This window comes from Rhinopithecus roxellana, chromosome 2, assembly GCF_007565055.1.
Source record: "Rhinopithecus roxellana isolate Shanxi Qingling chromosome 2, ASM756505v1, whole genome shotgun sequence".
Taxonomy (NCBI): domain Eukaryota; kingdom Metazoa; phylum Chordata; class Mammalia; order Primates; family Cercopithecidae; genus Rhinopithecus; species Rhinopithecus roxellana.
Window position 1 is genome coordinate 437,772 of NC_044550.1, and position 15,308 is coordinate 453,079.

Here is a 15,308-nt window from a genome sequence, read left to right on the forward strand (position 1 = left end):
TAGTTTACTTTAAAAAACTCAAATATACACTGAGAGATCTGGGCAATCACCTCATTTATGTGATTATGCTTAATGTTCTCAGATACATGGTACTATATTCTCAAAATAACTGCTTGTGGGAAGAACATTTATCATATAGACCTAAATAATAGTCTAAATCTAAGAAGCTACAACCAAGAATGCCAATAACTTAGATATTTTTATCTAAGTTTTAGCAGAGTCCTGTCTAACTTTTTATTTTTATACAGCTTGACATTGGTTAATGCACATAAATAAACGACACCTAGACTGATAATCTCTTCATGAGCTGCACTAATTTCTAAACTGAAGCCACAGAATGCAGTGCAATGCCTATCAGTTTAATTATACAGCAAGCTAAAGGAAATCATGAAAGGCATACTGTTGTATATGTCTAAGAAAAACCAAATAATGTTGGGAGAATTCCCAGGGCAAGCACCCAGAATGGACCTTCAATTACTCAATCAAACCACCATTCCATTCAATTCTCTTTTTAACTCTCCAATGAATTCAACTTTCTAATTGGTTAATGTGGCTGGCTACCAAAAAATTAACATAATTTGCATATTTAGTCACACACTTTAAATATATTTCTAAGTGGTTTGAGACAGAAGAAATAGTTTGTAAGTGTTCCTTGAGTACTGAAAAGTACAGAAAAACAAGTAAATGCTAAGAATTTGGTGCCATTCTTTGAAGAAACTAGAAAAACCATCTATGAGGCTTAAAAAACAAAACAAGGAGCAAAAGAGAGAGAGAAAGTGAGGGACAAGTAAAAGAAAAGTATAAAGTAAACATTTTTTTCAGGAACTCAGGCATTTTCCACATGTGCTGCAGAATGTAAGGGGAGGAATTTTCTTAGAGAATGATTAGTGAAGTTAGCACATTTTCCTTTCCTTCCTTGTTCTCAAACCATAAAGTGCAACACATGTACTTGAGCATTTTCAATTTATCCACAGTCTCAGTCATTAACCACGCCCCCTGCCAACTGGGGAGGTGCGTGGCAGCCACTGTTCGGTTGCTTAAGTTTTTGGTTTGGTCCCAATGAAGAACACTAAAAAAAAAAAGTCCCCATTTTTTTTTTTTTTCTGGAAAACAAATGTAAGAGTTTTCAGATCAGTTCATAACTGTTTGCAGCCGTAATTTATTGGGGGTGGGGGATATTTTACAATTCTTTTTTGTAAACCCAGGCAGCTTTGTTTATAGTTTTATTATTTGCACTTTGTGCCTAAGAGCACAAATCTTAGCCAGTAGAAATACAAATGATTGCAGTTCAAGGGCAAATAGATTTTCCAGACCAAAGGTTAAATGCAAAGAGCTGAAGTTGTTAGTATTCACAGAACAGCCATTTTTAGCTAACAGTAAGAAGTATTATTTTGAAGGCAAAACAAATAGACAAAAAGACTTCCAAAGATTTAGATTTCATTCCAATAAGATAGAAAAATATTTCTACCATTTTTTGTCTGTTTAGTGGAAATTTGAAATATATTGTTATCAGTTGAATTATGTCACCCCAAAAATATACACTGAAGCCATAATCTCTCATATTTTAGAAAGTTATCTTATTTAGAAACAGGGTCTTGACAGAGATGATCAAGTTAAAATAAAGCCATTAAGATGGGCCTGAATCGGCCGGGCGCGGTGGCTCAAGCCTGTAATCCCAGCACTTTGGGAGGCCGAGATGGGCGGATCACGAGGTCAGGAGATCGAGACCATCCTGGCTAATACGGTGAAACCCCGTCTCTACTAAAAAAATGCAAAAAACTAGCGGGCGCGGTGGCGGGCGCCTGTAGTCCCAGCTGCTCGGGAGGCTGAGGCAGGAGAATGGCGTAAACCCGGGAGGCGGAGCTTGCAGTGAGCTGAGATCCGGCCACTGCACTCCAGCCCGGGCGACAGAGCGAGACTCCGTCTCAAAAAAAAAAAAAAAAAAAAAGATGGGCCTGAATCTAATATGACTAGTGTCCTTATAAAAAGGGGAAATTTGGACACAGAGACAGATATGCACCCAGGCAGAACATCATGTGAAGATTGGAGTTATGCTGTCCCAAGCAACGGAACTACTTTAAGCTAGGGAAGAGGCCTGGAACATACCAAATTCAGACAGAAAAACCTGCCTAACAAAGGTGCTTCAATCTTACACAAAGGCTGTGCTCTGAAAGTTCATTTACAGGAATGCTAAGACTATAATCAATTTCCCATACTGACACCGGGATTTGGTTTCCAGGCCTGTATTCAAAAGTCTGTCTAACCTCTCATTCAAGTGAACTATCCTCATAAGCAGTCCAGATACAATATTTTAAAGTTTTAATGATGATTCAGTTAGAAACACATTTTATATCATGACAGTATACATACATATAAATCAGACACAAATTTCACAAAATTATTCTTAGTTTGCTGGGATATTTTCTATTTTGTTATTAATATTGGTCACATCCTGCTAAATTGGCTTTATGATCACTAATAGGTCATGACCCACAAAATTAAAAAATACTGTTCTAAACTTTAGACTCAAGAGAATATTAAAATGAACTATTCTTATTATATCATAATTCTTGTTTCTAGGCCATAACTTCTCTCATTCAATTGATTAAAACTAAATAATGTATTTTTTATTAAGTATAATCATTCACGAAATAAACACAATGTTGTGCTAAAAAAATACTGTTCTACAATATGCTAAATACACATCTCCCTTGCTTGCTATATAATGCACACTGAATGAATGCTGATGAATTAAGATCTATGTTCTCACAAGACAAAGAAAAAAAACTCTTTCTTTCTCTGTCCTACTGCCAAAATCAGCTCTGGGCCAAAGAAGTACAGATTTTGCTGAGTGTAGATGGTAAAGAAAAGCAGAGAGAAAATGGATCTGGATATGCCCAGTAGTGGGCATGATGACATAGTTGTGGAAGGCCAGGAGGATCTGACAGAATATCTCCAAATCTCTCTTAAATAGTCCTTTCCTAGTTACACCATATGACAGTGTCAAGAATGAGACTCAGAGACACAGTGAAGGAGACCATTTTGCATAGGACACGGCCTCCATGGCTCTTCCTTATTTGTATGACTGTGGTATTGTTTATCACCTATTCTGTCTTCTAGAATCAAAGAAATATTATACTTAGAGAAAACTAAGGATCATCTCATTCTATTTCAATCCTACTCACTCAGCTAGTGCCAGCTCTGAATGTCCTGAATAACAGCTTGCAATGTCTAAGAAATTGCATGGCGGTAGGGGTATGTGCATGCAGGGGGAAAAGGAACAGAGTTCTTAAGTGGGGGGTGGGAAGAGGAGTTGCTTTACCTTCCATTTGTTTTGCATCTCTTTCTACAGCTAGAAGGTGAAAAGTGAACCATGACTGCCTGCTGATTGATTGACAGTGCACTTCTCAGGGAATCCTGGGCTGAGACATGTGTAGAAGTCACAGAATAGAATCTTATTCTTGTTATAACATTTACATTGTGTTTATAAGCCAACTGTTTTCCTTAAGGACGTTTATCCCTGCTATAGTTTAAATGTGTCTCCCAAAGTTTATGTGTTAGAAACTTGATCCCCAATGAAACAGTTGTTGAGAGGTGGAACCTTTAAGAGCTGATTAGGTACTGAGGGCTCTGCCCTCAAGATTGGATCAATGCTGTTATTGTGGGAGTGGGATGGTTAGTACGGGAGTAGGTTCCTGGTAAAAGGATGAGTTTGACCCTCTCCCCTCTGTTCATTGAGTTCACTTTCTTGCCCTTCTGCCACCTGCCATGGGATGACAGAGCTAGAAGGCCCTTGTCAGACGTGAGACCTTTGAGCTTGGACTTCCCAGCCTCCAGAACTGTTAGAAATAAGTATCTGTTCATTATAAATTATCCAGCCCATGCTACTCTGTTATAGCAGCACAAAATGGACTAAGACAATCTCTTACCTCCATATTTGATCAATTACCAAATTGTATGGATTATGTCTCAAAAAAAAGGATGTGTCTCTTGAGTCAGATCTCTCCTTTCCATTTCCGCTGCATTAGTCTTTCGCAGGGGCAAGACTATTTCCCTGTTTTCCACACCAGTTCATCCTTAGCCTCTCCTACTTCCCCATTGCAATCCACATGCCTCAATCTGGCACATGAAGTCCCTCCTAATTGCAACCCAACATATCTCTACAAACCTCTCATTGCACTTTTGCAACTCTTTCCATTTGTACATGTTGTTCTTTCTACCTTCAATCCTTTCTCCACCTCTCTCTGCCTGGTAAATACTTCATCTCTCAGTTCAAGTGTCATCTAATCTGGGAAGCCATCTCTAGCACCCTGGAGAGGGAGTTGCTTCTTCCTCCAGGCTTCAAGACACTTTGTTCATAGCTATAACCGACTGCTTAGCACATAACACTGAAATTCATGAGCTCAGAGGCTTGTCTCGTTTCCAGATTAGTCTTTATCTTTACAACACCAGCACCTAGCTAGGTACCTAGAACACTGCATGTATTTAGTAAATGGCTGTTGAATAAAATCAGTATCATCAAGATTTTGCTGAGTGCTTACAGTAGTGTTTGATTAAATATTTTGAAAACATACTGTCTATAATTTGTAAAACTAATTTTGCCTAGAAGCATTCTCTGATATCTGTACATTGACTATTTTAAATTTTCTTTTTCCCATCTATTCAAAACTTAATGAATCTGCAGCTATGCCATGGGTTTTCTCCCATCCTCACTTAAAGAAAATAATTTCTTTTTTCCAACTGCACAATTAGAGGTGGGAGCTTTGCCATTATGCCCATAATTTTAACACTGTACTCTTTGTGGTATACAGAGAACCCAGAAAATGATATGTTCGGGCAAGGTAATGTTTGAGTATGGCCTTGCCACACACTATATCTGTTTGTTCTGGCTTGAGAGCAGGAAAAAAAAAAATTATTTCACTTCACACCAAACACAAAGGTTGTTTAAGGTTTGAAGAAATTTTGTGTTTAGTCCCCAAACTATTTTCAAGGCAGCTGGAAGCTTTCATTTGTCTTTGAGATCTTGTTTAGAAAAGTGATGTTTATCATTATTATAAACATAAAAGCATTGTCTTAGGGAAGCAGTAATTTAGAACATAAAATACAACACTCTTTTTCTTCAGCGAGGCGGCCGAGCTGCAGATGCAAACATGCAGATCTTTGTAAAGACCCACACGGGCAAAACCATCACCCTTGAGGTCGAGCCCAGTGACACCATTGAGAACGTCAAAGCCAAAATTCAAGACAAGGAGGGTATCCCACCTGACCAGCAGCGTCTGATATTTGCCGGCAAACAGCTGGAAGATGGCCGCACTCTCTCAGACTACAACATCCACAAAGAGTCCACCCTGCACCTGGTGTTGCGCCTGCGAGGTGGCATTATTGAGCCTTCCCTCCGCCAGCTTGCCCAGAAATACAACTGCGACAAGATGATCTGCCGCAAGTGCTACGCTCGCCTTCACCGTCGTGCTGTCAACTGCCACAAGAAGAAGTGTGGCCACACCAACAACCTGCGCCCCAAGAAGAAGGTCAAATAAGGCTCTTCTTTCCTTGAAGGGCAGCCTCCTGCCTAGGCCCCGTGGCCCTGGAGCCTCAATAAAGTGTCCCTTTCATTGACAGGAGCAGCAAAAAAAAAAAAAAAAAAAAAAAAAAAAAAATACAACAACACATTCTTTGGGGGAATGAAATTAGTTGATGAAAAAATATTTTTTGTAACATTAGTAAATAAAGTATTTTCAAATCTTTAGTCACTGAAACAAAATCAAAAGAATACAGGGATACCTGCAGAAGGAAAGAAGGAAAAAGAAAATTGTTTTTGCTAACTTCTTTCAATTATTACCTTATTGCAAATTTATTAAGGGTTTGTTAATACAGTTTTTATTTAACAGATATATAATTTCCCAAACTGTTAACTGTGAATGTGGAATTCTTGAGACAAAGATGTGCAGGAGGCACGCAAATTATCCTGTCATCCTCTCCTGAACACCCCTCACCTCAGCCAGAGGAGGACTGTGCCAGAAAAATGGGTGAAGGCTTGTTTCTGACATCATCTTGACCTTCCGCTGCTTTTTAGGATGATGAGCAGCAAATGGAAAGTGAATGAAGGTTTGATGTCAACCTACACCTGGGCTTTGGGTGCTTCTACAACCATGGGCAGGTGCTCATACGGGAAACATTTTCTGAGTGTACACTACTTATTAGAATCCATGGTAGGTGCTAGAGATACACAGGCTAAGAAAACACAATCCCACCCTTCACAGAATTTACAAGATAGCAGAGAAATGGAAACTTGAAATTTGATTATTATTAAAAAAGGCATACATAACTACCATTGATTGAGAGCTCACCATAAAAAGCCAGGCTTTGTGCTAAGAGTTTACGTGCATTATCTCATTCGATCCTCAAAGACATCATGGAGGAAGGAATTACTAACCAGATTTTTCAGATAAGAAGAACAAGTTTTAGAAAGGTTAATTAACAGGCTGAAGGCCATAGAGGCAGTCACAGCTGAGGTTCCAATCCAAGTCTGAAGTCAGAGCTCCAGCCTTTCCACTCTGAAGCACTATGCAGTCTGGCAGATTAGCTGAGGTTCAGTTAGATAAGCCACATAAGGAGTGAATTTTGAGGGTCACGTAGGTATTTTTGGGAGAAAGATAATGGACAGGAGAAGAACTCTGAGAGAGAGAGAGAGAGAGAGAGAGAGAGAGAGAGAGAGAGAGAGAGAGAGAGAGAGAGAGAGAGAGAATGTGCTTTGAAAGCATGGGAGAATTAATAACTCGGCAAGTGTGGCAATCGAGGGAGTTCAGCACCGGGGGTGCAGCAGTGACCTGCCAGAAAGCTGACACTGGAGAAACAGGCAGGCTCTTGGGTTTCTATTAAATCAAGGAGTTGAAAATAAAGGAAAGTCACTTATAAAAGTAAAACACAGTGTATCAATGGTCTACTCAGGCCAGCATTTAATTTCTAACTTTAGTTTCAAGAGTTATTTGAACCTAGACAGCGAAATTAGTTTCTCTTTATAATCATTTTGCTGACTCTAAAATACTGATATTTATTGTTTTTTTCTAAACGCTTAATTTTTTCTCTAGCCTTTCAGTTCCATTCCTTTAATATAATGATCTGAGTAAAGCAGTTCAATTCTTTATTTTTATTTCTAGTAAGTTCGAGTCTTCTGAAGTCTTTTTTTGGGGGGGAGGGTGACAGGGTCTTAATCTGTCATCCAGGCTGGAGTACAGTGGCATGATCATAACTCACTGTAGCCTCAAACTCCTGGGCTACAGTAACCCTCCTACCTCAGCTTATAGGTAGGACTACAGGCATATGCCACCATGCACAGATACTTTTTTAAAAAAAATTTGTATAGACAGAGTCTTACTATGTTGCCCAGGCTGGTCTCCAACTCCCGGCTTCCAGCGATCCTCCTGCCTCTGCCTACTAAAGCACTGGGATTACAGGTGTGAGCCACCGCACCCAGCTTCCCTGAGTTTTATTCTTAGATTTGACTGAGAAGATACCATGTTTTCCTGAGCTTGGTCTTTAAAGATATTATAAAACATACATCTTAAACCACACCCCCACCTCATTATTTTCACTTTGTTACTTAGGCACCCTAATTTTAAAGAGCAACTTCCGAGGCTTCTCCCTATCTTGTTTTTACCACCCCAGCCCTACTATTTCCCATTAACATGCCTTTTCTCGTGCAAAAACTAAAATCAATTTTCATATCTGGCTTTGGGATAATTTGCATAGGGGTTATAATGTACTATACTTTGGTTCTGGAGTCCGGTATTTGTTTAGCAACAATACTGTAAGTCTGTACCTGATATCAGAAGTCAAATTTATTTTACAGCTTATCTTAAAATGACGGCTTAAAATTTGAAAGGGATTTTAAATTTAGAAATATAGATATACACAAATTTCTTTGCAAGAAAAGGACATAGGTCAAAAGATTAATTTACAATTTTTAAAGTGTACTCATGTGTACTTGGTCAAAACAAAGTTCATCTGCCATTTTTATGTGTAGAAATGGGCTTGTCATAATTTCCTTCAGTGTATCCCTATCAGTTGATATTGTATGACCTGAAAATGTTTATTATAATCTGAAAACTTTAAAATATTTATTAGAAATTCAATTTTGAACTACATCTACTTAGAAAAATTAAAAAAGACTGAATGTAACATTGCTCTTAACATTTTCCATTGACAGAAGTATGTTTATCTCCAGCGTATAAACTGCTCGGTGTCTATGACAAAACATTTCTCCAAATACAAAATAGTAATGGTTGTTATCTGTAATAGGAATAAGAGAATCCAAGTTCTTTTCTAAAAAAAAAAAAAAAAATCAAAGGTAAATTCAACTTTTTTGAATAAATCTTTATCTTAAAAAAACCAAAGTAGAATTAATTCCAGATAATTACAAAATAATCTTTTATCCTATCACTATATAAGAAAAAAGAAGCAGAAGAGGAAACCTTCCTATTTTAATGTACATGTAAAATAGGAGCTTCATTTTCCTTAAACTGCGTTAATGAATACAGTAACTCTAGGAAATAAACTAAAAACTATTTCCTCTTTCTCAGGGTAAATATCAAATACTCTGCAATGTAAACAGAAGTAGCATTCCAAATTGTTTTTTCTTTGCACTATAGGAATGCTTATATAATAACTAAGGGTGAGTAAATTACTTGCAATTTTTTTAGTATAAGAATATTCCTAGAAATTTATATGGAAAGCTTTAGAATTCTGTGGACAATAGTGTTCTGATATGCTTCCATTAAATTTCTTTGTAGTCTCCAATTCAACAAGTGTTTACTGAGTACCTGCTACGTGCCTAACATAAAAACAATTTAAGCTGCCCTGTCCAGAGTCATTTTTAATCTCTAGTGCAGTAAGTGTCTATATATTAGAGCTCATTGCTAACGGGAGCAAGGTCAGGAGTTGAGTTTCCTCTGCCAGTTAGCTAGTTTTTCTCTTTTGAATGACAAGACTTTTCTCTTTACTAAGCTTCTAATGGGGGAAAACTCCACTATTAACCCCAAATACATGCCATGATCATGAACTTCATGTACAAATGGCTATTCTTTAGACATGTGTGTAGAGTGTTTTCCATTTGTTTCTGTATATGTGACTGAACAAGTCATTTTATTTCCCTATGTTTGAGTTCAATCATCTGGAAAATAGAAGCTATGATTTAGGTTATCTCTAGGGATCCGTTTGGCTCTAAAATAGAGTCTATATTTTCATAATTCTCAAAAGTTACTTTTGCATATGTTAATAGCAGCATTATTCATAACAGCCAAAGGGTGGAAATAACCCAAATGTCCATCAACTAATGAATGGATAAACAAAATTTGCTACATCCATATATCATAATATTATTCAGTCATAAAAAAAATGAAGTATTGATACATGCCACAACATGGATGAATCTTGAAAGCATTATACCAAGGGAAAGAAACTAGTCACAAAAGATTACCTATGATATGATTACATGCAAACTGTACAACTCTGAATATACTCAAAACCACTGAATTGCATATTTTAAATGTGTGAACTGTATGGTATGTGAATTATATCTCAATAAAGCTGTTAAAAAGTGATTTCTATGGCCAAGCATGGTGGTTCATGCCTGTTATCCCAGCATTTTGGGAGGCTGAGGCGGGTAGACCACTTGAGGTCAGGAGTTCGAGACCAGCCTGGCCAACATGGTGAAACCTTGTCTCTACTAACAATACAAAAATTAGCTGGGCAAGGTGGTGCATGCCTGTAGCCTCAGCTACTCAGGAAGATGAGGCAGGGGAATTGCTTGAACCCAAGAGGCGGAGGTTGCAGTGAGCCAAGATCGTACTACTGCACTCCAACCTGGGCGACAGAGCAAGACTCTGTCTCCAAAAAAGAAAGTTATTTCTAGTTCTTCTCATGGTAAGAATAAATAGTGCATTAAAAAGGTTTAAAACAGAACATACTATTCCATTGGGAATCCATTCTGAACATTACAGACAAATGTAAGTTTCATAGGAAAAATAGGGTGAAACCTTTGAGAGTTTCAAGAAATTTGGTTCAATTCTTTTTTTTTTTTTTTTTTTTTGAGACAGAGTCTCGCTCTGTCACCCAGGCTGGAGTGCAGTGGCTGGATCTCGGCTCACTACAAGCTCCGCCTCCCGGGTTCACACCATTCTCCTGCCTCAGCCTCCTGAGTAGCTGGGACTACAGGCGCCCGCCACCTCGCCCGGCTAGTTTTTTTTGTATTTTTAGTAGAGACGGGGTTTCACCGTGTTAGCCAGGATGGTCTCGATCTCCTGACCTCGTGATCCGCCCGTCTAGGCCTCCCAAAGTGCTGGGATTACAGGCTTGAGCCACCGCGCCCAGCCAGTTCAATTCTATTTTCAACAGTACTTCCAGCAAACAATTCTAGAGGTCATCTTCCAATATTGATGTGATGAAATGCAATACAATGATACAGCACTACCTAAACTGTGCTAAGCACTCTTGCACTGATGGAATTGAAAGTGCATTGCAAGCATAAGAAGACAAACTAAAAGAAAAGCAACATGCCCTTTACATCTGAGTAGTTTCATCATTAACAAAACAAAACAAACCCACAAAACCAAAACTATCACTTTTTGGTTTTTTTTGAGACAGAGTCTTCCTCTGTTGCCCAGACTGGAGTGCAGTGGCGTGAACTCAGCTCACTGCAACCTCTAACTCCAGGGTTCAGGTGATTCTTGTGCCTCAGCCTCCCAAGTAGCTGGGATTACAAGAGCATGCCAGCACACCCAGATAGTTTTTGTTTGTTTGTTTTTCCTTTTGTATTTTTGGTAGAAACAGATTTCACCATGTTAGCCAGGCTGGTCTCAAACTGCTGACCTCCAGTGATTCCCCAGACTTGGCCTTCCAGAGTGCTGGTATTACAGGCATGAGCCACTGTGCCTGGTCCTATCACATTCTTTAACTCCAAACTTTCCCTCATAAAATAAGTACCTTGAGTGGTACCATCTCTTATAGACAATGAAAATGACCTGCTCAAATTCATATATGGCCAACTAACTTAGTTGTCCGTGTCTGTATATGTTTTCTGATGGCAAGTTTACCACTGGTTTGTACTGAATAGCTAACATCTTTACTTTTTCAGTGGTTTAAACAGGATGATCTCAAAATTTGAAAATATCCTCACCTAAGTTCATGTTATCTTCTTTATTTGGAGTAATTAGCAAGTATTTGGGCTCCATGGGTAAATCAACCATCATGTGAGAACAGCGCCTAGAGAGATCTTATTTGTTCTGAATGACAGTGATGAAGAATAAATTCAGACACACAACCCATAGGCATTGGCCCAGATTTGAAGTGAGGCAGTTTTTAACTCCCTCCTAGACTGTGTTAGTTGAGGGAGGGGGCAGAGCCAGGAGTGCTACCAGAGTGCCAACAAGTTAGGAAAAACAGAGACTTCTAGATAAATTAACTGAAAGGTGTCATCTCCACAAGCAGTAGAGGGCTCTCTAACACCACAAAGAAACTCACAAGCTGGCCCAACACTACCTGGGTTCTTCCCTGGTGGACTCCCATATCATCCCCATGTTACTGATGTTTACGTTAGCAAAAGGGTATTCTAAAGACCAATGCTTAGGAAGAGTTGATGAATTCTACTGATAAGAAGCTTCAGTGAAAGTTTTACATGTTGGGCTACTAATACATGTTTATTAATCCTCTTCCTTTAAGTCTGTTTTGAAGAAGAGTCACTGCAATTTGGAATTACGATGTGCTCCACCCATCATCAAACAAATATTCGATAATACACACTTGATATCATTATTTGCTACATGAAGAAAAATAATTACATAGACACGATTGATTTCAGCTTCTCACTTTGGTAAAGAAACCCAGGAAAGAACAGGATGTCAACACATGAAAGCAGATGTCAATGCACTGAAGTCAAAGAATCTACATCAATCATTAGCACTCACAGGTTCATAACTTCATCTGCCATCATTATCCTTGTGGATATAAATTAAGGTCATTTACTGGAAAGTTAGTCTAGCAAATTAAAATACTGCTATGAAAGTTGAGAATTTTGTCTTAGATATGACTCTGAGTTAAAACTTTGTATCTTAGCCTGCTTGAGTCTTTCTCTACATAAAATAGAGATCCTTACCTACAGACCCACAGTATCTAAGGGGAAGGAAACTCAATGAAATGAGAATTGTACAAAGAGCCTGTGGTACAAACTAAGCCTGAGATCTGACAAAACATATTATCTCATTAGTGACAGAAGGTAAATTTAGTAACCTGAGAAAACTTATATTTCAATTCTTAGTTTAATATAGTTTCTCCCTTTATTTCTGCTATTATTTTATTTTTCTCAAGGAACTTTTTCAGATGGCAAGAATATCCATATAAGTTGATACACTATGTCGAGTTTTATTATTAGCTATAGGTAGTTTGTAAATATTTTAATTTTTAAAAAAATAACTGGGACTGTTTAATTATCTCAACAGAGATAATTAATAAGATCCTGTCTTTAAGCCATTTGTAGTGAATCATTAAGAACTAAGGACTTTACAGAAGGTCGTAATTTAAACATTCAGCCTCTGCCATGTTTTTTTCTAAAGATCATGAGTTTCTAAACAGCCAGCTCCATCCTGGAAACTCTACCAATAACATTCCATAATAAACAGATAGCAAGACACATTTTATCTCATTTTTAGTTTTTGACCTTATCTGTTATTCTCATCTTGGCTACAGATTAGCAGTAACAACGTATCTTCTACACACTCTCACAATATGCTAAGAAAGGCTAAAGAGGCATTTATGAAAATTGTAAGTAGACATTAGGGGACAAACATGCCCCTAATAAGATCATACACTTACACGGGGTTAAATAATACACAGGATAATATTATCCATCTAGGCACATCTCTATTATTACTATGCTAATCATACTGTGTATTACTGAATTCACTACATGGTACTGTAATTGTCTGGTAATGTGTCTGCATCCTAACTGGTATGTGACCTCTTTGAAGGAAAGCTGTGCCCTAATTACCTTAGGAGCACTGGAAGTACAGAGCAGTGTTCAATCACAGAGAAAATATTAAACAACACTCTAGTATGTTTTGTTCTAATAAGTAAAACTGACAATTTAGGAAATGAAAGCATCAATTATGAAAAAATCCTCACATAAAGTCCGACATTAAATATGCTATTTGGAGATGTTGAGTAGTATAATGCTAGATTCCTATATATGCCAGCTGTCACTAGCTTTACACGCACTATAATCATTAACTAGAATTTAGATCAGTGTTTCTCTATGGGTGGACCATCTGCATCAGATTTAGGAAGCTTGTTAAAACGCAGATACTCTCCCTGCTACCTCCAGATTTGGACGCAGTGAGTCTAGGGAAAGAGGGCAACGGGAAGGATTTGATTTTAAAAATAAGTTCCTTAGGTAATTCTCATGTACTTAAAGTATGAGAAGCATTGAACTCTCTGCTAAATACAAATAGTGAGCATGAATTTCTTTAGCTGCTATTTAAAGCTACTCTTTTACTCATCCAGTTTCAATGTAGTTTCTATTCCTTGGTGCTCTTAAACAGAATGCAACAAAGCACTCATTCTAAGAATACTATTAAGGCTCTGGAACCTTCCTGCTTCAGGCCCATAACGGTGGGGAGAGTCAGCAATAGTCATCATTACCACGAGAGTCACAAAAATCAATAGCCAAAGATATCAAACTGGGATTTGAAGAAACAATTACACGTAAGGGCGGGAAAGTTTTCTACATAAATGCTTACATTCACAAGGCACGCTTAAGAAAGACAACTGCACAAACCTGGTCCTTACCTTCAGGAGGTTTATAATCAAAGGTAGGTACAGGCTGGCAGTAAAGATTGCAGGGAAATCAGTCAAATTAAACTCTAAGAGCTGGGTAAACATTGCGGCAGTGAATGCATGTAGCAGCGCTCTTCAGAATGGTAATGCAAAGAAACAAAAGTAGCAACTCAACATTCTTGAACGCAAATTCAAATTATTCCTCCATTTATTCCTACTAGGTTCATTAATCATGATTAAAAATATAAAATAATTTCCAGGAAATAATGATGGTTTTATTTTAGCTTTAATCGTTTTGACTGCCTAAACAATGTTTTCACAGTATAAAGATCTACTTTCTTCTTAACAGTTTTATAGCATCAAGTGGCTATCACAGAGTTCAGTACTAGCCAATATTCTTATCTAGAATACTATTCACTTAAAACCCTTAAGAACTGATGTCATTATGAAGGGAAAAATGTCTCCAACTCTAAAGTTGGAAACCAAATCAAGACTCCACAAAGTGTTGTAGTCTCTTACAAGCTTTAAGCATGTGGACATTTTCACTGAGTTCATTTAGAAAAATTTTAGATATATTTGTAAACCACTTTCTGCTCCCTTGGATTATTAATTTTTACAAAAGGAACTCTTTGGACACCCCCATGAGGTTCCCATGACGGTGTCCTTGTTAGTACAGTGAAGGAAAAATGACTATACTGTTTTATCTCCCTGTAAGTATCTGTAGAAACCATTTTACAAATAAACAGTGTTTTAAACCTTATTTTTCATTGCTAAAACAAAAACATTCACTGAAATATTTGTGGCATGGTTTTTAAAAATGAAGTTAGTTTTTGTCTAGTTTTTTTTCAATCCTCAAATAAACCGCATTTACTATTTGATTTTTAAATTTTTTTTTTTTTTTTTTTTACTAATAAAACCTTCCATAGTTTTCCTAAATGAAACATTTCTATGGAATGAAATGCCACTGCATGTAAAGCAGTTGAAGTTGAAATGGGACAATATGATTAGCAAAAGTAATTTTTAAAATCCTAAAATGTGACCTTGGGCAGCCCTGAGGCCCTCTCCATGCCTACATTCTTCACTTCTTAGTTCACCAACAGTGTTCTTTTTTATAAGTCCCTTTGTTTAAATTTACCTTTCTCTGCAAAAAGTATAACTCCTTCGCTCCCCCCAGCCCCACAATCTGTATTATAATCATGTAGGAACAAAAACAGTCTTGTGCTCAATCATTCTTACCAAGCAGTTTTAAAAAATGCTGTTTGTGTAATAAATCTGTCTGGAATTATTGAAGGGGAAATGTTATCCTTAATATTTATTCTCACATATGATGATGTACTTATTGATGGAAAATCCTTGCCTAAATCTGAACTCCAGAAGAGAAGAATATTGTGATGCATTTTAAAAATGTCTTCAGCCTATCAACATCCTTTAAAATAGCCTTAGCAGAGACACTGCTAAGAAGCTGATTCAGTTTTTATTATAAA

The 15,308-nt window shown here is 37.5% G+C and overlaps 1 protein-coding gene and 1 pseudogene across 12 annotated transcripts in view; one reads left to right on the forward strand and one right to left on the reverse strand.

The window, feature by feature from the left end:
- FAM13A (family with sequence similarity 13 member A) overlaps window positions 1-15,308 on the reverse strand; it is a 405,569-nt gene that overhangs the window by 83,096 nt on the left and 307,165 nt on the right. The gene's annotated exons all lie outside the window — the stretch shown is intronic.
- LOC104657153 lies at window positions 5,117-5,627 on the forward strand (annotated as a pseudogene). Its single transcript, XR_747242.2, has one exon. The product of XR_747242.2 is annotated as a ubiquitin-60S ribosomal protein L40 pseudogene (transcript).